This window comes from Ochotona curzoniae, unplaced genomic scaffold (genome assembly GCF_017591425.1).
Source record: "Ochotona curzoniae isolate NIBS_2020 unplaced genomic scaffold, NIBS_Ocur_1.0 contig_3498, whole genome shotgun sequence".
In the NCBI taxonomy this organism is placed as follows: domain Eukaryota; kingdom Metazoa; phylum Chordata; class Mammalia; order Lagomorpha; family Ochotonidae; genus Ochotona; species Ochotona curzoniae.
Window position 1 is genome coordinate 19,882,948 of NW_024465885.1, and position 24,895 is coordinate 19,907,842.

Below are 24,895 nucleotides of genomic sequence, written 5' to 3' on the forward strand. Positions count from 1 at the left end.
ATTGGAAATATTAATTTGGTAAGTTCAGACCATTTTCCCCATGTAAATTTTTGAAGGCAAATACCGTTGAACAATGCAATATGCATCATGTGCCGTGCAGCAGGTGCCATTTAAATGTCCTCTTAGTGGCTGAATTTAAAGAAACTAACCAACTCTTAGCAATTTACATCATGGATTTACAGAAAACATTTCTATTTTACATAATTGATTATATTTAATATTTATGTGTAATATGGAAACACATGCCCATCTGTGGAAGCTGTTTTCATGTTTCAAAATGTATTTTAAATCCTTTCTGCAATATCTAAATAAATTGGCTATGTGACTGGGTCACAGACTGCAAGTGTTCACAGGAGATCCACCCCAGAGTTAGGGTCACAGGATAAATGGAAGGTGTGTAAGGCATGTGCGTGTTCTAACAGTGTTTCTGAAAATAATTGGAGGTGTTGGTAGAAGTGGCAGACAATGAAACCTTACAGAAGAGGTGATTTTAGAGAAAAAGTGCAGAGGAGTCTAGTACAAGTCAGTCACATAAAGCAGGATCGCAGTTAGTCAAGAAAAAATATCCTGGAACATTAATTACACATTCAGGGACTGTAATTGCCTGGCATTGGAATTTGGAGCAAAAAATACAAGAAGACAATCCAGGAGAAGAGATTCTAAATAAGATTTGCATAATGAATATATTACTGAGGGTCACTGAACAACTGAAACACACATATATACACAGGTATGAATATATATCTACATATAATTTAAATTTGTAATTCATTTGAATGGCAGAAAGAGATCATCTATCTGCTGGTGCACCCTCAAATAACTGCAACAGAAAGAGCTAGGCCAGACAAACCAGAAAGCTGGAAATTAAGCTGGGTTTCCACAGAGGTGGCAGGAATCCAAGTACTTGAGCCACCAAATGCTGCCTGCCTGGGTGCAAATGCGGACAGCTGGAGTCTGTGACAGGAAGTCAATTCAGAACCCAACAGACACTCCTATATGGGATACAGTAACTTAACTGCCATGCCAAACACCTGCCTCCCACTCCCTCTGAACGTTTTAATGAGGTGATTTCCATAATTAGTCTTGTCATCTTTAGAAAGTAACCTTGAAGGGGCTGGTGTTGTGACCCAGAGAGTTAATGCCTTTCCTGTGATGCAGACATCCCCTGTGGGCCTTGATCCCAACACTCCTCTCATCATTCCGCAACCTGCTAATGCTCCTGGGGAAGCAGAATGACAAAGGCCAAGGGCATGAACCCTGCACCCATGTAAAAGACCTGTGCAGAATTCCAGGCTCCTGATTTTGGCCTGAAACAGTGCTGGCTGTCGTGGGCATCTGGGGAGTGAACCAACAGTGGAAGATCTCTATTTATATCATCCTCTCTATGTAACTTTGCCTTTCAAGGAGATATCAAGGAAATGAATATTTTTAAAAAGTTATGTTGAGCCTCATGACAGAAAGCAGTTAGGAAGCCAGTTTGATATCCCTGAATGGGAGAGCTAAGAATAATTCAGAGATATTGAAGAAGCCCCCACACTTGATGATGGGTTCTAGGGTCAGAGGTCAGAGTATCGATGACTATGAAAGAAGATGCTCCACTACAGATTTGCCAGCTTGCTTTTAGTAGCTATTAAGATTCAACGATGGGGTCTGGTGCCGTGGACTAGTGGCTATAGTCCTCTCCTTGAACACGCCAAGATCCCATATGGGCACCAGTTCTAATCCCAGGTAGCCCTGCTTCCCATCCAGCTCCCTGATTGTGGCCTGGGAAAGCAGTTGAGAATGGCCTTGGATCCTGCATCCATGTGGGAGAACTGGAGGAAATTCCTGGCTCCTGACTCCTTGGTTCAGATCTGTGCAGCACCAGTCGTTGTGGTCACTTGGGGAGAGAATCATTGGGTGGAAGATCTTTTCTCTGTCTCTCCTCCTCTCTGTATATCTGAGTTTGCAATAAAAATAAATAAACTTTTAAAAAAAAATTCAATGTTAACAGAAATATGGGAAACACATATATACACACATAATGAATATTCCAGACAGAAAATATTCTACAGTTTAACCACAAATTATATTTTTGTTCTTCTTTTCTATATATATTATATACATAATGTATATTTTATATATAATATAATAATATATGTACTATATAATTTTCTATATATAATATATAATATTATATCTATATAATAAGGCCTTTTGTTTTAAATATACATTCAACTAGTAAGTTGTATTCTAAAGTATGTATGTGTAAATTTCTGCTGTAAAATGGTAATATTTAGAAACAGATTTGCTTAACTAGATGCAATTTGCATTCTAGTAGGTTCATGCAAAGCTTACAAGATAAATCAATGGAAATAGGTTTTACTTAGAAGGTTTTATTGTATAACAAAAAAAGGGCCTCTTTCTACTAGACTTTATCCTAAATAGATGATTATTTCTTGGTATCTATAGATAAAAGTTTCTCCAATGCTATTGTTTCACACAGAAGTCAGACTAAAACAAAAGCAGAAATAAGAATGCAATGAGGTTTTATAACTCAACTTTATCCTTGAAAAATGGTTAGATAACATAATTGTAATGAAAATTAAACTAGTGTATTTTTTCCAAATTCTAAATCAAAAATGTCTAGATAATGAACAATGAGTTTACTGGCAACACTATAACTATTCTAATTAAAATGAATCGTATCAAAACCCAAGAAAAGAACACTGATTTTCCTGCAATATTGAAGAACTATTTATTTCTATCAAATCTTATTAGATGTGTCTATAGATGCACATATAAATATAAACCATTTTTGTTTCTTAATCCTTAACCTTCCTGTTGGATATTTCTCTCTCTCCTCCCTTCCCCAAGCACATCAAATAAAGTAGAACAAAAAGACAAATAAAGACACTTTTACGGACTCCAGGCCAGTGAGCCAGGTGAAAAGAGAAATGAAACAAAGCTTCCACAATGGAGGAATGACTTTCTCATAGATTTTGGATACGCTTTGAGTCATTTTTAAAAGAAAAAAAATAATACTCCAAATTATTCAATAGAGAGAACACATAATTGGAGAGTAAGAATTTGGGGAGACAGACCTCAGACACATGACGTTTGAATCATTAAATTTGACATGTCTAGACACTAAGAAACTGAGGAGTTTTGACAAGGTATATAGAACTCCTGGAGGTGTCCCTTATTCTTCATTTGTTTTCACTGCTAAAATACATCTTTTTAAACCGTATTTCAGAGGCTTTTACAGACCCTTGTGGAAAAGTGAGAATTGTTTACAACTCCAAGAGCACTTCTGTAGACACACCAAATGTGCTATACAGTGCTACACTGTAGCTCTGCTTACTGGGAGGATCATCAAGTGGCTAAAGTCCTCACCTTGCAAGCACCAGGATCCTATATGTCTGCTGTTTCATGTTCTGGCAGCCCTGCCTCCCGTCTAGCTCCCTGTCTGTGGCCTGGGAAAGCAGATGAGGATGGCCCAAGGTCTTGGGACCTTGCACTGGCACAGAAGACCAGGAAGAAACTCAAGCCTCCTGGTTTCAGATTGACTCAGCTCCTGCTGTTGCAGCCACTTGGAGAATGAATCAGAGGACAGGAGGACAGGAGATCTTCCTGTCCGTATATTTGAGTTTCCAACAAAAATACATAAATCTTAAAGTTGAATAATTAGGGCCTGGCGTGGTGGCCTAGCAGCTAGAGTCCTCACCTTGAAGTGCCAAGATCTCATATGGGTGCCAGTTCTAATCCCGGCAGCTCCACTTTCCATCCAGCTGCCTGCTTGTGACCTGGGAAAGCAGTCGAGGACAGCCTTGAAAGCCTTGAGAACCTACTCCCGTGTGGGAGACCTGGTGGAAGTTCCTGACTCCTGGCTTCTGGCTTCGTATCGGCACAGCACCTGCCATTGTGGTCACTTGGGGAGTGAATCATTGGATGGAGGATTTTTCCTCTCTCCTCCTCTCCTCCTCTCTGTATATCTGAGTTTGCAATAAAAAGAAACTCATCTTTCAAAAAACGTTGAATGGTTAATAAACATTTCCAAATTTACTCATTCCTTCATCTTGCATCCAACCTGTTTCACGTCTCCTCATTTTTCTGAAGACTATCTACCTGTCTGACAATTCTCACCCCGTGCTCCTCATGTGTCAAGTCACTGCTATCTAATCCAGTGCCATTTACTCATGTTGAAATACAAGAAACTCTGAGATGACCTCCCAGGGCTGAGACGTTCAGGCAAAAATGAACAGGAAAACAATAGAGTTTATAACATATAGGTTAAAATTATAGAATATGGTTTGCATGTATATTTTATGTAGACAATGAATAAAACAAAACCAAACATTGCACAGTTGCTCCTTTAAATTTTTTTTATCAGATTGGTAAATTTACAGAGAGAAGTAGAGGTGCACAGAAAGATCATTTTTCTGCTGGTACTCCCCAATAGGCCACGATGGCAGAGCTAAGCAAGAGAGCCAGGAACCAGGTGCTTCTTCCAAGCTCCCCCATGAATGCAAGGTCCCCAGGACTTGGTCCGTCCTCCAGTGCTTTCCCAAAGCACAAACAAGGAGCTAGATGGTGACTGGAGCTAGATGGGACACAAACCGATGCTCATATGAGATTCTGGCACTTGTAACAGATGGATTAGTCAAGTTAGTCATTGCACTTGATCCAAATATTGCATAGTTATTATCCAACAAAGTTGTGTCAAAACTCCAATATCCAGTTGGAAAATGAGATCTTGCATAAAGGAGATAGATTTCATTTATGCTTACCTAGCGTGTTTCTCTATGATTCCTTCCTCAGTTGTTTAAGTAAGTTTCCCCTAAGTGAGTTTCAAAGTGATGCATAAAGAATGAGCAGACATTATAAGCACCATCAAATAGATTTTTAGATTACTCTTGGGAAGAATGCTTTTTAACATGATTCCTATATTTAGGTGTTCAGTACAAAAGGTCCTTACATGAGCTCCGCCTAATATGGTGAATTGTGTTACTTTTAGAAAATTCAGAGTTTTCTTGCTATCTAAAATGACTTAATTCTGCCTGGTAATTCTACTAATAGACAAAAGCAAATTATACCCTTCTTACGATATATTTAAAAGGCTAAAAATCACCGCAGCCCTGTTTTGTTCAACTTTTAAAAGGCCTGTGTAGTTTAAATGTAACCCTTCATTATAATTTTAGCATTTATTTAGAGTCTCATGCATACTTTTATAATACAGCCAATGCCAATTATAATAACTAAGAAGAAACTTAAATTAGCATCACAATGTTGTCATTATAAAAGTTTTTGCTTTTGTAACAAAGAAAACACTAGTGACAACAGGAGCTTTGAAATAAATTTTAGAAGGATCAATCAAAGTGGAATAAAGTTAGCATGAGGTTTTGAATAAAACCCAGTGATAGCATTTGTGTTTCTTTTATAAAAAGAGTTGTGAGACCAATATGTCACCAAGCCATTTAAATCTTGTATCGGAGATAACCTCCCCTGTTATTTTGAAGAGGTCTGAACAAATAGAAAGGCAAAAACTTAAAGAGCTTTTCAAGTCAAAGAAGAAAACAAAATGCAAGGAAGCAAGATATTTTGATTCCATAAGAAAAAGACTACAGAATATGTGCTCCAATATCGAACTGGAATTAGGTTGAGGCAAACCTCTGGCTCAGGGCTTCAAGTGTTACCGTATGGCCTCAACTCAGGAAATGAAGAGTCATTGATTTAAGCTGTTTTTTGTACACATTAGTGTTTCATAATCAACTTTGTATTCTCCTTATATTTTAAACTACTCTGCACGTAATAGTCAATTGATTTTTTTTTGAGATGATGCAGTCAATATTTCTGTTCAATTAAATCATCAATCTAAACCTTTTTTCTCATCGTTAAATGCTTATCAATTAAAAATAGTTTACATATTTTTAAAATAAATTCTTCCCAATGGTGGTGACCAGTCAGCTCCTAACTAGGTCGGTAAGAATCCTGTCCATGCATTGTACATGTGTGTGGCTCTAAAATAATATGTAAACATACAATTTTACAGAACATTGATTACTAAATTTTAGCAGGCTCAATCTAAAGTGATATTTGCATAGTACTGTATTTCAGAAAATTATCTTGGAATTATAGGTAAAATACTTTCAAAACAGCATTAGCTGCTCTCGATTTTGTTAAAAAGTAAGGTTGACAACAATTATGGGACACTGAGACACCCACCAAAACTGACAAACTCAAGTGTGTAAGACTGATGCTTTCATTAAGTTCTACATCTATTTAATTATTTTAAACAGTCAAGTACTGAATGCTTTTCCTCCTCTTACTAATAATGGCATATCTTCTTTTCCCATGATACTAGGCAATTTTGTGGGATTCTTTTCACTCAGGATAATCTATGAATATTCATGGTAAAATGAAAACTAGCATTACAAGTATTAATTATTAACAGCTGCCCGGAAATGCATTAACTTCATGAAATTGTACAAATTCACAAAGGCTTTGCACATTTACCTGAGGCCAGTTAAACATTCATAACACATGATTCTAAAAATAATATTCCCCAAAGTTTGCAATTTTCACTTGAAAAAGTCAATACAGATCTACCATAAAAAACAGTAATATTACTTCCAGATCAGAAACACATTTTCTAGTTTGAGCTACGGAATTGGAAAACATACTTCATGTGCAATTCTTGGGAAGGGAAAACCAAGGTGTTTTCCTTCATACAGTGTCCTCATACATCTTGACATTTAACATCAAGTGTGAAAGGCTGGAGTTTGTTTGAAACTAGCAATTTGAGAGCCCTGATGTCATTATAACAGAAGTGGAAAAACTCCAGTGGGAAAACTTTGAAACTTTTGCTAAGTACAATTAAGATCTCTTTTCTTGTGATTCTCATGAATTCCACAAAACTGTTACTGCGTGAAAAAAACAGAAATAGAAACCATCCTGCTCTTTAGTTCCACACAATGGGAAGAAGAGGGTTTTAACACAGACTCATGGGTCCAATGTGATGGCCTAGTGGCTAAATCCTCACCTTGCACAAACCTGAATCTCATATGGGTTCTGATCTGTGTTCCAGCTGCTCCACCTCCCATCCAGCTCCCTGCCTGTGGCCTGGAAAAGCAATAGAGGACAGCCCAAGGCCTTGGGACCCTGCACCCATGTGGAAGGCACAGAAGAAGCTCCTGGCTCCTGTCTTTGGATTGGCTGAGCTATGCCCAGTGCAGCCACTTGTGGAGTAAACCAATGGATGGAAGATCATTTGCTCTGTCTCTTCTTTCTGTAAATCTACCTTTCAAATGTATATATATATATAATATTTATACATATTAATGTATGTTTATACATATAGATTTGATATATATCAAAGAAATAAATACATGTATTATATATTTTATAGTTTATCTTACATGTATTACACACACTCATATAAGCAGATCCATCAATGTATGGCCTCAAACGATCAGTTTTTCCTTTCATTTGCTCATTTGCACACATTCTTTAGATAATGAGTATGGTAAACCAATTAATGCATATGAATAATTTAATGCACATTTTTGTGAGCTATTATGCATTTAACAAACTGAATGACTTAAATCATGGTCTGCCTTGAATGCATTTTGTGGTTCCAAAAAAGCTACTTAATCTTTCTCGTCTGGCTTCCTCAGGTGTGAAATGGCAACAAATAGCACCAGCTAAAGTGGTATTGTTGTTGTAGGGCCTAAGAGAAGAGAAGTTTGTAAGCTGACTCGCACAATGAAACTAGGCTCAATTCATGATAGCTTCTTTTTTGTAAATGTTAGTTATTTTCATTTTTATGATGACTGGACCGATGCCTAACATTTTAAGTTCTTAAGGGAAAGAAAGTGGCTCTTTTATCTGATAATTAATAATGAGTATCTAGGAGAGTGGTATCCAATCAATTTCTATATCACTAGAGATTTCAATTTAAAGCGATATTAAAGCAATAATAACTTTGTGTTATGAGTGGGTGTCACGTATTTTTGAGAAAAAAATAATGAACTGCACACAAAAAACCTTTCAGAATTTTTAAGCATGATTTATAGAAAAAAAACAGGATGAATGGTGGTGCTAATTTTTATTATTATTTTTTAAAGATATACTTATTTTTATTGGAAAATCAGATATACAGGGAGAAGGAGAGACAGAGAGAAAGATCTTGCATTCACTGATTCACTCGCCAAGTGGTCACAATGAATGGAGCTTGGCTGATCTGAAGCCAGGGGCCAGGAACCAGGAACTTGCTCCCAGTCACCCACATGGGCACGGGGTCACAAGACTTTGGGACACCCTCTACTGCTTTCCCAGGCCACAACTGGGGGTCTGCATTGGAAATCGACCATCCAGGGCATGAACTGGCATCCATATGGCATCCTAGTGTATCCTAGATGACGACATTAGCTAGTAGGCTATTGCTCTGGGTCCAGCAGTGTTAATTAGTACAATTTCACTTTTTACTAAAAAAAAAAAAAAAAAAAGAAAAAGAAAAAAAGGAAAATTTACACCGAGCCATTTTGTGGCAGTATTATTACGTAAACAGCAGGTATACATTCAGTACTTTTTCAAAAGAGGACCTTGCCACTATTTCCAAGTCATCGCAGTCTGTGGTGGCCCCACTGCCATTCCTGGGCCAGGGCAATCAGCTCGTGGGGGCTGGGGTGCAGGCTTGCAAGGGGGAGCGTGAGAGAGAACCAGGTCTAGGGGCAGATTCTGTGGGGGATAAGAGGGCTCACCCTTGTGGAACTGCATTTTCTATTGATTAGCTTAGGACCTAGGAGTAGAGATGAGCTGAGTTAAGCATGACCTAGAAAACCTTTAGTACTCATGGGTACTGGTGTTGGGAATAGGCCAGGCAGTTACAGGTTGCAGTATGTGCACATGCACTCAAGAATAGGGAATGGGGCAGGTTGGGCCGCAACATCCACCAGCTCATACAAAGGCAGGGACCAAGTGGGCAGACAGTGACTGTAAGGGCCCAGCATCTGCAGATATGAGATCTGTGTCTGAGAGTGGGCATTGTGGGGGAACTTGCGAAACTCCCTTAGTGGGCCATAGCTCCCACTGGGGAGCATGTAGTTCAGGCCCGGGTGTTGGTCAGTTCGGGCAAGGTAGATCCATGCATTGGCAAGTACTGTGGGTTAGTTCTGGAGGGGGAGGCAGACTGGGCAGGGTCAGGCCAACGTCAGCCCATTGGCATGTGCTGGAGTGCGGGTCACGTCAGGGTACGCATTCAAGTTTTTCTGTACATTTAAACTTTTTTTTTTTTTTCCTTTAAGCAGGTACAGATCTTACTACCAAAAGCACACAAAACATCCAGTTCATGAACTTCTTATTTTCCTACATAAAAAATAGTGTGTTTTCCATGGGTGAGAATCAGGAAGGTGCCAAGGGAGTGAGGTAGTTTGAAGGCTGTTTCTGCTTGGTATTAATGCAGTGATACATGGATTATTTAATACAGTCCTTTGTGGCCTTATCCTAGGGAAGAATGAGAGAGATGAACATTTTATCTTTGATAGAATAAAATAGCACACAGAGCTGCAAAGCAGTAGAGAGTTGTTATCAGTGCTAGGAGACAGCCTTATAGGTAAAAGGGCTTATTAAGAAATCTCTCTGATATTATTATAATTAGTATCCGATTTAACGGGTTCCAAAATTCCTACTCTGTATTAAATGTGTAAAATGAGCTGAATAATATAGAAATTTCAAATCCATTTCTTTAAAATAAGAAACCAAAGTTGAAAAATTGTGTTTGGTTAAAAACTGTGAAGTGGTAGAAATAAAATAAAAAACGACTAAGAGTAGCTTTTATTGAGTGATGCATTTAGAATGATTTTGTTCCTCTGTGCTTTGCTGCTCTTCAAGGTTTTCTAAGATGAGTACTAAAAATGCAAAAACAAAGAATCTAAAAGGCTTTATGTCAGAAATGTGAATACTGAAGTAAGCTTTAAATGTAAAAAAATAAAATTAAGGTCATCTATATTCTATTCCAGATGGCATTCAGCTTGTATGTGTTTTTTGTTGTTGTTGTTCATAGTATTTGAAATTAATGTCTTTTAAAATAAAATACTCATAGCACTAGTTGTTCAAACAAGGTCCATGTGACAACCATTGTGTCATTTGAAGGAAAGTGAAAGCCATGCCTGGCTGAGGCAATTTAACTGCTTGGTCCAGGAATCATTTTTACCTCTCTGCAACCAGATGTCACTGCAGACTGTGTGAAAACCTGGGAGAAAATTTCTGAGTCCAAGCAGTTGCAGAAATGAAATCTCAGGTTTCAAGTGCATTCTTTCCCACCCTGAAGATTGTCAATTTGAACAGTTTTTTTTTTTTTTTTTATGTTCACTTTTCAGCATTTACTCTGACTGGTCTGAAAACATTTCCACATTTCTGGAACCAAGCGTGTGTCACAATTCCTCGGTAGGCTCGTTAGGATGCAGGGCTCTGACCAAAGCATGGTAACTTGAGTCTCAAAAAGAGGCAGGGAACCTACTCAGGGACTAAGGGTTTCAGAGAAAGGGCAGTGGAAGTGGGAGGGCGGTGGGAGGAAGCTAGCAGTGTTACTAACTGCAGAGCAAAGCATGGGCCATATGGTTGCCTGGATCGAGCAACCAAGTAATACCTGTACTGATCTCCGCTCCGTGGGAATAAAATTCTGTTAGTGTAATCTGTTTTTCATCATTCCTACAAACAAGCCTTCTAAGGACTTTTTCCTAGAGGGCAAAGGCCCAGCGTCTCTAACCTTGAACTTTGATTTCAAGATTGCAATCCTCCAAAATCACACATATTGTTATAGAGGGATGGAATCCATTTTCTTGGACAAGTTTTTATCCACTCAGTCTGGAGAATATTTAAGCTTCAGCCATGAGATACTGTGACCTGGAAGCAAAATCCAGTTTCTTTAAATGAAGAAACAGTTTCACAAGATAGTCTTAGTTTTGCATACATAGTTTTATAATTTGGGGGCTGAAAATAATCAGTCATATAAGCAGTTCTCATTCATGTTCATTTATTTGCTAATAATAAATTCAATTCTTGAAATTAATGCATAGACATAATCAAACCACCCAGGTACAATCACCGCTGTTGGTTTAGCTTACCAGGATAACTCTTGATAAAATGTTGGTGATTCGAAAAAGGCTATAACTTCCATGTTTAAAATAAAATAAAAATAAAACCCGAGGAGTTGATAAAAGAGAAATTAGTACAGTAAATCGAGGCAATTATAGATTTTATGGATGGTAGAGATACAATATTGGAATGGATTCATTTTCTGTCCATGGAACTACTTTTTCATAATTTTCACCTGAAATTAATTAACTGTAGATGCAATTTTTTGCAAAAGCAATTCTCTAGCAAAATCCTTCAGAACAGTAGCTTTCCGCAGGAAAACACTGACAAGAGCCTAGGTTGGAGCCTCTGTTCTCTAATGACTGTGTTGGGTTCTTAGGTCAGTGCCATGATTTCTCAATGTCTGCACCCAAAACTGCTTTGCCACAAGGCTGCTTCAGACACTAGCCACAAAAATATGCACATAATCAATTCATAAGCTGTTTACACAATGAAATTAATTATTGTGTGTTACATCTTTAATTTAGTTCTCTGGGTCACAGTAAGGACAATTAGACTACCTGCAGAACTTGAACTTGCTCCAATTCTGGACACCTCAAGAGGAAAAAGTGCATAACCTTGTGTCAGTTCCCAAGATCAGAGCAATGTTCACTTAATGGTATCTTTAATTCCTTTCTGTAGTTTACCAAGCAGCCAAACATTTTTTTGCACCAAGAAAGTATGTCCAGTTTAACAATTAAGGGCTCTGGCCATCTCAGGCTGAATAAAACTAAGCTACGAGGTGGGAGGAAAAAACAATTTCTCTCTTATAATTGGGAAACATATTCCCCAGGAAGAGGGCAGAATGAGTATTTCTAATTCCCCACTTCTCTATTTTTACCTCCTTTACCTTATAAATTAGCAGATTTGCATATATTAAAATATACCTCAAAGAATCAATAAAGCATGGCTTAAAAATATGCAGCTAATTATATGAGAATGTTCATCTCTTTTCCCTATAAGGCAAATGAATATTTATCAAGTTAAATTCCTAGATGCTTATTATCTCACTTGCATTTTGAATATAATTATATTGGAAGGTTATTGTTCAGATGGGCAAAACAGAGATTAAAAGATTTGTATGAACTTTTTAAAAATGCAAAATAATCATAGTTGTTTTATCACTGTTAGGGTAGGTAGCTCAACCTTTCCCTTCAGCTGAAAAATAAGTTAGGCTTAAACCATGCAAATTCTATATACATTACAATAAACGAACACAGCCAAATGAAATTGTTTTTTGAAATTTATAAACACTAGAAGAATGATTGACACATAGAAGAGTAATTTAAGCTGTTACTTTTAATTTAAGATTTAAAACTCTCCTTAAATTATTTGATAGTAGATCCCAGAAAAGCTGTATATAACTCAAATAAAATTTCTGAAATAACAACTGGAATTGTATTTATATTAATATAATCTAAAACAATCTACCAGAGCAAATAACAACCTAAATTTCATGTGTTACATAAATGTAAGTGTTTTCTGCACCTCTCATAGCACACATTGAATAAACCCAGCTAATGGTAAAATTATTCACATATATGTATTAGTTTTCAATTTATATTGTAACCTTCCAGAAAACATGGGTTATATATGTATTTTACTTTATTAATCCTACCAAAAATGTCATGCAGTTAATTGATACCCAATAAATATGTTAACTGCCTCCAGTAGACTAAAACAATACAGAAGTTATAATTTCATGAGAGAAGAGATAATCCGTCAATTAGGTATGTCTTGTCACACATAATTTCATTCTTTCTTATCACATTGGTGTGTTTTTCACATAGTTTCCTGACATAGCAATATTTTTAAGGTCTTTCTAAGTTAAAGAGGAGACATGAATAGTAACTATAATTGATCAGTTTCAAACCTTTTGACCCTATTTTTACATTTGGCCAAAGCTCTGTAAGGAATAAAATGTTGCAAGGCTGAAATCTTACAGGAATTCATAGAACAACTGCCACTGAAACAGTGAAACTTTCAAAGTCTCAAAAAACTGAATACATTTTAGCTGAGATTAGCACAGGAGATGGCTATGACCAAATAGGAATATAAATGTATTACTTCCTAGAAACAAGTCATGCATTATATACATATATGTGCATTATATATATACACCATATACATTATATACATGTATTTAATGTATATGGTGTATATATACACCTATACATGCATTATAAATGTATATAATGCATGACTCACTTATCATCATATATCATCATATATATATATAATGTGCAGGTGGTATGGCTTGAACTAGGGGAAATGAAAACAATCTTTTAGACTCTGGAACCCATTTATGACATTTATAATTAATTTTGATAAATCCCTTTTAATATTGTAAGGAGTTCCACTTGTACCAATCAGTTTAAGAGTTATACTTGTACTCAGTGGACTAGAATCCGCCCTAAGCTAGTTATGCATAACACCTGCTAAAATTAAGAGATGTTCCATGTGAGCAGTTGATTTTAACCATGCGGTCTTGTGGAATTAGTTAATAATGAAATTTGACCCTATATTTTTTTCCACTTAAAGAGTATTTATTATTGGCATTTTTCCTATAACTAAGTAGTTGTGGTATGCATTCACGATATTTCAGTTGTGTCATCGTTTTTCTTCTATATTACAGAATCAGATAAAGAAAATAATTCCAAAGTTTTATCACTTGGTTTTCATTTCAGATAACACTGCATCATATTAATATTCATAAACACACGCAGAATATATAGTTCAAAAATTTATAAATGTAGAATATATTATTTTAGCCAAATTGCTATAGAATCTGAAAGGCAATACTATGCCCTCTGAAAAAGGCAGGCTTATTGGGCCCGGCGCGGTGGCACAGTGCTTAAGGTCCTCGCCTTGAACGCCCGGGATCCCATATGGGCGCCGGTTCTATCCCAGCAGCCCCGCTTCCCTTCCAGCTCCCTACCTGTGGCCCCGGAAAGCAGTCGAGGACGGCCCAAAGCTTTGGGACCCTGCACCCGCATGGGAGACCCGGAAGAGGCTCCTGGCTTTGGATCGGCATAGCATTGGCCCGTTGCGCTCACTTGGGGAGTGAATCATCAGATGGAAGATTTTCCTCTCTGTCTCTCCTCTCTGTATATTCGCCTTTCCAATGAAAAAATGATAAAAATAAATCTTTTTAAAAAAGGCATGCTTATTGATTTAATGCTGAAAATGCTAAAGTTTTTATAGTTCTTATCATTCTGAGTAAAAAAAAAATCAAATCATAGGACAAATATGACTATCCCGCATTGATGGAGTCACCCTCACCACATTGGTCTCTTTTTTCTTGGTTCACATTTCTATCCACTGTATTTCTATCTTATGAAATATTCTTTTTGAATCCCTCTTGTTCATAATTCTGAGAGTAAACTCATTTTCTCTGCAGTCTTCTATCCTATGAGGATTATTCTTTCCTTTTCATAAATAACACATCACAGTAGATTTTAAATAAGTATTTATTTATTTGAAAGTTAGAATTACAGGGAGAGACAGAGAGAGAGAGAGAGAGAGAGAGAAAGAGAGAGAGAGAGAGAGATGTTTCAGCAGCTGATTTACTCCCCAGATGACTTCAATGGCCATGGCTGGACCAGGCCAAAGCCATGAACCAGCATTTTCATCCAGTTCATCCATGGAGGTGACAGGTGCAGGGACTTGACCCGTCTTCTGCATTTCCCAAGTCACAATCAGGAGCTGGATCAGAAATGGAGAAGCCAAAATGCAACCTGGCTCCCAGCTGGGATGCTGACATCATAGGACTCATCTTTATGTGATACACCACACCCTAGTTCAGAGATTTTTCTTGCCGTTATTTTATCACTTCATTTATCATGAGCATTTTTCTCAGGAGCTGTCCCATGTCCAGGAGGATTGTTTACTCATCCAGACAAAATAGGGCTTAAACACAAGATTTGTTCTTGTTTATGGGGTTTTAAACTATTATTTATATGTTTAATGTATTTGAGAGGGAAGGAGAGAGATCTGTGCCCTGCATTCACACCCCAAATGCCACAACAGCTTGGGCTGAGCCAGGCCTAAATCAGGATCCAGGAACTAAATACAGTTCTCCAACATGTGTGATATGAATCAAAGCTTTCATGTTGTCACCAACTGCCTATGAATGTGATCATTAGAAAGAAGCAAGAACTGGGAGTGGAGCTCGGACTCAAACCCAGGGAATCATATGAAATGCAAACATTGTTCATGGTACATTAACCATGGTGTGAATCGTATGCCCAAAGTCGAGTTCTTGTGTTTAGATTTTCTTTATAGGGCATTGTGCAGTCACTTGTACAGGTTCAGTTCGTGTTTAGAGGTAGAATAATGTGGAATGACCTTTTACATTGATATGGGATGAATTAGCATACATCTGAATATTATAGAAGGTGTTAGTGCGATGCAGTTGATCTGGCCAGCAACTGCAAGCACCACTTATCTAAATGAGATTAATTCCCACAGGAGGTAGAGTGCCACCATACATATTTATAACTTAGCAATGATTTATTAAAGCATAAACTAGTTACTAGATAAACCTTAGGTTATTTCTGCTTTTAAAAAGTCCAATGAAAATCCAAAAAAAAAAAAAAAGAAAAAGAAAGATTGTATTCCTTTATAACACAGAGTATATAGGCTTGAATTTATGTCATTTTATCATATAGTTCTAAGTGGTGTTTTTGTTTATGTTCTTATGTACCCATCACATGAAAAACTGGAAAGAAATGTAATAGTTCTTTCCACAGGAATTCCAACTTATTTGATCTGATAGAAAATTAATATCCTTACACATATCTGAAGCACAAAAGCAGTAATATATTGTTCATGGATCTATTCAGAGAAATAATAAAAACAATTTCTTAATAAAGTCATATAGGGTTTCAGATGTGGGTGCGAGATCTGAATAGAAATATCCTATGCAGATTTTACATATCTTTTGAAGAGAAAATCCTAACGAGGGGATAGAAATTGGAGAGCTATCAGCAGTTTGGAGGTCATTAAATTCCTTTGAGTATGCTCTTACCACCAGAATGAAGGGAATTGAAAAGGATTAGTCTAGCACTGACACTTTCAGGACAATCACTCATTAATAAGCAAAACACAATTTAAGGAAAAAGACATTTAAACTGAAATAGTTGGCAAAGGATATAGACCTAGAAATTAATACAAAGCAAATCAGGGAAATTGACCAATAGGTAATTCTCTGGCTTTACCCATAAACCTCTTGCACTACCTGTTTCTCTCTCTCTTTCTTTTTTTTTTTTTCTGTAGATTCTCTAACTCATGTCTTTTCAAGTACCAAATACATAATCTTCATCCCAGGTCTCGTTTTCGTCTCTGAACCCGCATGTGCAGCCACCCCTGGGAAATCTTGTTCTGGATTTCCACCAGATGGATGTCACAGTCCACTGAGCTTATTAGTTATGGCAGAGATACCAGTCTCTTGGTTCTCAGTAATAAAATACGTAAAATGTTTCTGGGCATATAATCAACGTGAATAAAGTCTACATTTCTGAGGCCACTTTTCAGGTAATTATTGCCTTATGACTAAATATTTCCTAGTGGACTGGAATGAGAAATTTTATGCAACTTCCTTTAACTGCAAAAAAACCAAGAAAGGCTTGAGATATTTCTTTCCCCTTTAGGTATTTGAAATGTAGCTATCTTTTGTTAGACATGGAATTGGGCCGCAATCGTAGATTTGGGGTGAATCTGGAAACCCGTGCTACCAAAATCACAGCTACAAGCTCAGAGTTCCTGGTCTGGTGAGGATCTTCACCAGCTTCAAATATTTAATTGGAATGTGATATGTCCTTTTTACATTACAATTATTTGGTGACTACTATCCTATTCACCAAAATGAATTTTGATACAACACTATTTATCAATTTTTTTACTGATATGTTTCCCATTTTAAATGTTTCCATCAGTAGCTCCAGCAGGTAAAACAAAAAGTGACATTTTCCCTTATCCTTTATTGAAGTAAGACAAGTACCTTCACTAATGCCAGTGTATTATTTCACATTCATGTCCTTTATTGCCAAGATCATTTCAAAACATGTTATCTCCTACTAGTTGTTTTGTTGCCCTTCAACCTAATTTCTACATTTTTGCAGTTAAAGTGAATCTTCTAACTAAGTTGAGAGTTTAGCCACTCCATTGCTTAAATTCACATAAACGTAACATAAATATTTGCAGGTATTGTTTTTATCTTCTTCTTGTTTTACATCTTGCTTACCTTTGGAATCTTAAGTTTACAGGCTTCCCTTCTGCTTTCCTCCACTTCAAATCGCTTACAGCAACTCATTTGACCGTTTTCCTGTCTTTCCACAATGGTTTGTCCCATTTGTGGGAATCCAAATATTCTACATTTATTTAGCAAATTTCACTCTTTCTTCCAGTCTGTATTTCATGACCTAATTATTTTTGAAGCTTTTGGTAAAGACTAGTCTATCTTACAAGCTCCGGTGCCCTACCTCCTGTTGAGTGAGATCTTATTCCTTTGACAACCCACATCCTACAATCAATCAAAATGCAACTTGCACTTCACCCCTAAATCTGTAAATTCAATGTTTGTAGAGTAGCTACTTATCATCTCTTGTTTCTGAAGTCTAAAGTCTCTAACATCCAAAAGATATCTATTGAATGAAGATATGAGTATCTAAGTATATGGCATAATAAGAATCATAATTACCAAGAATGATAATTCATGACATCTAACAGCTAAGGTGCGGCTTGGGATGCCTATAGCCCTTAGTCAGTGTCTGAGTTCCAATCCTGGACATTTTGCAGTTTCCAGCAGTGTGTACATTGGGATGCCTTAATGGAAACTAAAACTGAATTCTCAGTTACTGGTTTTGACCTAATGCATCCCAGAATTTATTTGTCTCTTTGTTTCAATGCCTCTGCCCCTGAAATGAATTAAATAATGATAATAAATAGAAGAACAGGCTATATCTAACTTGGATGCCCATATGGTAACAGTCCATTTCTATGTTATAAAAATTCACAAGTTATTCTCTAGTTAGAAACCAGTCAATTAGTTCCATGAGTGATTTAAAAAAAAATGCATTTTAAGATAGCTCAGATAAAAAATAAAAGAGACTGGGAATTGTTATAAAGGGAGAGAAATAATGATATACAATTGTTACATAACAGATATCATTAGTCATATGCTGCATACGTTTATATATGTATTTATATATATGGATTTATTCATTTGTATAAAAAAACGCAGACTAACAGAGAGAAGGAGAGAAAGATCTTCCATCCACTAATTCACTCCCCAGGTGGCTCACAGAAGCCAGAAGCCAGGAACCTCCTCTAGGTCTCTCATGTAGATGCAGGGCCGTCCTCTACTGCTTTCCCAGTAGTCTGGTGCAGTGTTTGTTTATTGCAAAGCTAGCACAATCCTTTATAGCCCATGAAAAGGGGAAGGTAGAAGTGTATCTTCCAACAGTCCTCCCATGGAACAACAGTACTGTGATTTGCCAGAAGGCAGCTCTATCTTTCTGGACCCACCAATCCTGCCACAGGTCATGTACACCACATATGGCTGCCAGGTAATGTGGGACTGCTCTGATTTCTCAGAGTTGCTTAAGAATTAAGCTTCAGCATAGCTTGACCAAGGATAGAGAAGGAAAACTGGGGCATAGCCCAGTGCTCTTATCCGTATTTCCAGTGATCAGGTCAGATTGAGATCTTGATGTGCCAAGACCATGGCCATGGGCTGCCCTGAGGGAATGGTGTTTCATGTCCTTGTGACATTCTACATAGCCTACGTAGGCAAAAATCCCAGGGTGATTTCCCACACTCATAAACGGGGAGCTGGATGGGAAATGGAGAAGCTGGGACATGAAACAGACCCATAAGCGATCTATCTTAGTACTTGGACGTGGAGAAATAATGAGTTGAGCCATTGTGCTGTGTCCAGATTTATACCTTAGGAAACAAAAGATTAGAGTACATTTGGATGTGTTTGTATACTAGAGTATACATCGAATGAGTAGTAAAGAACAGAAACTCAGGATCAGCTGTTTAACATAGAGGATAAAAAGCCTGCTGCATGTTTGGAATACCTCAGTTCTTGCCTATTGCAGACCCCAGTTTCCCATCGATGCAAATTCTGGAAGGCAGCATTATGGGATCAATATACATCACCTACATGAGAGAACTGGGTTGTATTTCCAAATTGGCCCAACCCTGACCCGTATGGGCATCTAGGGATTAAACATGAGGATGGGACTTTTGATTTGTTTTTCTATGCCTGTCATTTTTGTTTCCTCTTCTTCTCAAGAAATAAGTTGTGACAATTTAAGACAGTAAACTGAAATGTATCTTCTCACAGGCTATTGTGAAACTCCTATTGCTATTATGGATTTTATAGGTTGCAAAGCAGCATACCATATGCTATCAGTTTCTATTTGCACAATCTTTTTGTAAGGATTTATTTATTTTGCTTCAATGTCAGAATGACAGAGAGAGAGAGAAAGAAAGAAAGGAAGAAAGAAAGAAAGAATGAAAGAAAGAAAGAAAGAAAGAAAGAACGAAAGAAAGAAAGAAAAAGAAAAAAGAAAGAAAAAATCTCCCATCTGTTTTCCAAATAGCTGATAAGACCACAGCTAAGCCAGTCTGAATTTGAGAGCAATATATTTCTTTGGGGTCTCCCACTTGGTGCTGGGACCCAATGTTTTGAGCCATATTCTGTTGCTTTTTCAGGTCATAAGCAAAGAACTGGATCAGAAGTGGAGCAGTCAGGATATGAACTGACACCTGTATGGAATGTCAAAGTTCCAGGTGGAGAATTAGCATGCTATTCCCTCTTGCAGCCCCACAATAATCCCTTCAAAAAGTGTTTCTCAATTGATTCAATTTTTATAATTTACTAGTGTTATTTTTTAAAAAAAGGAAAAAAAAACACTTTCTAATTGTTTTAAAAGCAGTGACAGGGAAAGACAAGGAGAGCTATGTTCCACCTTCTGACTCACTCTGCAAATCCCTGTAACAGCGAACAATGAAGTCACTCATGTCTTCCTTGCTGATCACAGGAAACAAAATATATAGGCTGTCATCTTCCAGCTGTCATACCTGTTAGCAGGAAAGTGGATCAGAGGCACACAGTGAGACTAACCCAAGCACCCCGATATAGAATGGAGATGCCCCAAGTGGCAAATTAACTTTCATCACAATGTCCAGCCCCCAGAATAACATTCTGATACAAAATGCTGAAATACTATTCTACTAGAATTAAACAATGATCTTATGACTTCAGGGAGGCCCAGTCCAGAGCCAGCCCTGCTGGTGCTGACAGCTGATCGGGCACAAAAAGATCCCTGCCAAAATGTTGTGGATGAAATGTGTATTATGTATGTACGAAAAACCTGTTCTTTATTTCAGATACCTGAAGACTTATAAATGTGAACATTACCAGAAATAATATGAACAAAATTTTTGACTGAATTAAACTGCCATGGTTGTCTTTATATATATTTAGTTAGTTGGTAATCTTTACATAGTTGATTAGGGCACAAAGGTCAAGGGCTAAAGGAAAGTGGGTAAGACCATTGTTATCACATTTTTTTTTTCCTTCTTGTATCTGGGGAAGGCGAGAGATAAAGGAAAAGGCCTCCCAACTATCCCAGGGTCCCTGATATAGGGACTGCTCTGAGGGCTCCGCTCAAGCAGTTTGTAGTTCAACAGTTCTGAATTACTGCTGATGTTGCCACTCCAGGAGTGATGAAATCTCTCCAGAATCTGCTGGCTGACATAGTCCATTTTAGACTCTCCATTTGCCTAGATTTTTATTGTCAACCCTTGGCAGGGATAATTGATCAATTTGTAGTGTCCTCCATCCTCTGTTTTGGTACCAGGTGTCCCCTGCAGGTTCTAACGTATCCTCCATGTGCAATTACCCATGCTTTCCGCTGTTTCATCTAAGCCACTGAAGAAGCCCAGCTCTCATACAAGCTTTCCACGGCCAGACCATGGACCCTGCAGTTTTCTTCATGGTTGAAGATCTGAATCCAGTGGTTCAGTTGGTTCAGTTCAGGTTTCTTCCCAAAGAAACCTCATCTGAGATGATCCCAGACTGGATTCTTGTGTGTGCTTGCCAGTACAGGGACTGGTACAGTCTGTCACCCCAATCAGCTTACATGCATACTGGTTGGTGATTGTGATTGCTGGGTCAGATTTCTCTCCTGCCCTGTCCTTTATGTAAGCTAGTGGTTATTGCAGCCCAACCCAGTCCTAACCACCACACACTTGGTGACATAAACAGTGGGAGGTGCAACCTACTTGGGGCGACTCCCAATAACCCCTAACAGGCCTGCCCCCTGCCCTGATTCCCATGCTTACCAATATTTACAGCAGATTACTTCAGTCTGCCCCACTTCTCATTTAGCACTTGTCCTTCTCAATGGGCATTGAAAACTAATTCAACCCAATCAGCCCCACTATCCAGTCCACACATCTGTCAGGGTGTGCCACTCTCTGTCTAGCCACGCCTGCCTCAGTCCTGGTTCTCATGCTCACCAGTCAGAGTGGCAGCCCAAGAGGGAGGTGCCCACTATTTCCCTACTGGGCTCACTCCCACTCCCATATTTTGCACTCTCCACATGGTTCTGCAGTTTGACTTGATAGAATTTGCCCCCATGTCAGACTCTGCCAACTGAATCTGTGGCAAAGCCCAACCAATCCATACCCACTCTGATTTATGTATGCACGGTGGGAATAGTCAACCCAGCCTGGATTCCCCCTGATCCAGTTCACATGAGGCCAACAGGTGTTGTAGCCCTACCCGGCATGGTTTGCCCTATTCCAATTCTCACTTTCACCAGTGAGGATAGTGGTCCAAAATCGGAGCCCCATGCAGCCCCCCTACTATGTTTGTTCCTTAAAACCCGGTCTCGTGTGTGCTGGGTGGATGCTATGTTCTAGTCTGGCATGGCCTACCTCACCTCAGAATTTGCCAGTCGGCGTTGTAAACTGGCTGTGCCAGGCTCCATCCCCAGTTCCAGCTCACACTGGTAGGGACTACAGCCTATGCCAGCCCAGCCCAAGCAGCTACCAGTCCTGACCCTAATGTAAGCTAACTGATACTGCAGCCCGACTGGCCTGATCCACACACCATTCTGGTTCTCATACTTGCCAGTGAATGATATGAACTAGCCTACCCTGGCTAAACCCAGATCTGAGCCAATCATATGCCAGTGGGTGCCATTCCCTGGCTTGATCTGTGCTGCTCCTTGTCTGGGTTCTTATGTACACCTGCAGGGACTGTGCCCCGACAGAGGTGTTCCCCAAGCTCCTCCATCATAACCTCTCCCTATGCCAGATCTTGTGCACACCAGTGGGTCTATGGGCCAGCCCTATTTACTCCATCTTCCATCCTAGCAGGAACAATGACCTTTCCCGACCAGTCCCTACCTTTTCTAGTTTTAGCTGTTAGGTGCTACAGACCAGACAAGCCTGGTCCGCTGTTGATTGCCGCACGCGGTGATGTTGATTGCCACACACGGTGGCCTAAAGATGGCGCCTGGCGGAAATAAACACGTCAGCAGGAGTAGCTCCTGTCACGTACATTGGAGAGTATTGCGCAGGCGCTTGCACATGCGCTGAGGGCTGACGCGTGAACAGCGGCGTGATCAGCGCGTGCACAGGCCTCTTGCCCTATCCAAACTGCAGGATTGGCGCGTGGTCTAGAGGCTCACCAATAAGCCGCCACTTGGGCGGAGCCATCCCCGATAAGAGCGAGAGCACGAGCTGGGTCGGGGCCTTCCTCTTCATCATCTTGGTGTGCACAATAAAGACTACCGCGGAAGACTTCACTCGCGTCTGCCTCTTATTGCGGGTCGATAGGAGCGTGGGCGTGACAACTGGTGCCGAAACCCGGGAAATTTCGGGACCTAGAGGAAGGCCCCCCGTGCCATATGGGGAGAAGTCAGAACCGCGGCCATAAATAGGTAAGGAGCTCTGAGAGGGAGGCGTTACTGGGCTTGAGGAATTTAACCCTGAGATATGGGTGCGCAGACTTCCTTGATTAAGCCTTTACAGGCACTTTTGAAAGCACGTAAATTAAAGGTTAGTGAACGTACACTGGAAGGCTTTATCAAAGAAGTAGACCGTCATGCGCCCTGGTATGTGGTTTCCGGATCATTGACTCCGCGGTCCTGGGAGAAACTCGGTAAAGATTTACAGAGAGCTAAGGAGCGTGACCGTTTGAGTCCGGGAGTTATGCCACTATGGAGATTGATTCGTGCATGTTTAGAAGACGACCGGTGCAAAGAAGCTGTGACTCAGGGTCGAGATTGCCTTCAATTAGCCCAAGATAGCCTCTCAGAAACAGAGCGGGAGGAGAGAGTTGGTACCAAGCTTAAACAAGAAAAGGGAGTCAAGAAAAATGAGAAAAACAATAAAAATGGCCATAGTCAAGAGAAAAAATCTTCCCTTTACCCGATATCGGAGTTAGAGAAGTTAAAAGTAGCTCCCTCTTCCTCAGATACAGAATCTTTAGACTCAGAGGAAGAGCGTAGACCAAGAAAAGATTATAATAGAAAAAGGAGAGGTGAGAAAGACTCCAGGGAACGCGAGGCCCAGGAGGGACGTTGTGGCCCCTCCTCCCGCAATGGGCGGAGCCAAGAGGCACCCACAACTCCGGAGCCTTCAGCACCCCCCTGGGTTTTTAATAGCAGCCATTGGTATGCAGCTGCCCATACCTTGGAAAACAGCCGAACCGGTTTGGGTTCCCCAATGGCCGCTATCATTTGAGAAATGCCAAGCTGCTCAACAATTAGTTCAGGAACAATTACATTTGGGACATTTAGAGCCCTCTGTTTCTCCTTGGAATACTCTTATCTTTGTTATCAAAAAGAAATCAGGAAAGTGGCGCCTTTTGCATGATTTAAGAGCTGTAAATGCACAGATGCAATGTTTTGGTCCCGTTCAAAGGGGCCTCCCAGTTTTGTCATCCCTCCCTAAACACTGGCCGTTATTAGTGATTGATTTAAAAGATTGCTTTTTTTCTATACCATTAGCATTACAAGATAGGGAGAGGTTTGCTTTTACTATTCCCTCTGTTAATCATGAAGAGCCGGATAAGCGTTATCAATGGAAAGTATTGCCTCAGGGAATGGCTAATAGCCCCACCATGTGTCAGCTTTATGTTGCCCAAGTGTTACAGCCGGTACGAGACCGGTTTCCAACAGCTCGTATTGTCCATTATATGGACGATATTCTAATTTGTGCCCAAAAACAAGACCAGTTATTACAGATTTATGTTGATTTGAAGCGGGCTCTACAGAATTATGGCCTTATAGTTTCAGCCGAGAAGGTTCAAATGCAGCAGGTAAAAGCCTTTTTAGGATCTTTAATCACAGAAACATATGTTAGGCCTCAAAAGATAAGTCTTAAAATGTCTCATTTGCGAACACTGAATGATTTTCAAAAATTAGCGGGGGATATTAATTGGTTACGACCCTTCCTTAAGATCTCTTCTCAGGAGTTAAAGCCCCTGTTCGCCCTACTTGAAGGCGATTCTGATCTTGCCTCCCGACGAACACTCACACCTGAGGCACAACAGGTCTTAGTGAAAGTTCAAGAGGCCATAGAGAAGGCTCAATTAGTTCGCCTAGATCAAGATCAGCCTTTTGAATTATGTGTGTTAGCTACAGAGATTTTCCCCACTGCTGTGTTATGGCAACAAGGCCCATTGCTTTGGATTCATTCTCAGATTTCTCAGATTAAGTCTATTCAATGGTATCCATCTGCGGTCGCGTCC

At 39.2% G+C, this 24,895-nt stretch overlaps 1 pseudogene; it reads right to left on the reverse strand.

Moving 5' to 3' along the window:
* Positions 1 to 17,428, reverse strand: part of LOC121156635 — a 35,373-nt pseudogene extending 17,945 nt beyond the window's left edge.
* Positions 17,429 to 24,895: the final 7,467 nt, after the last annotated feature.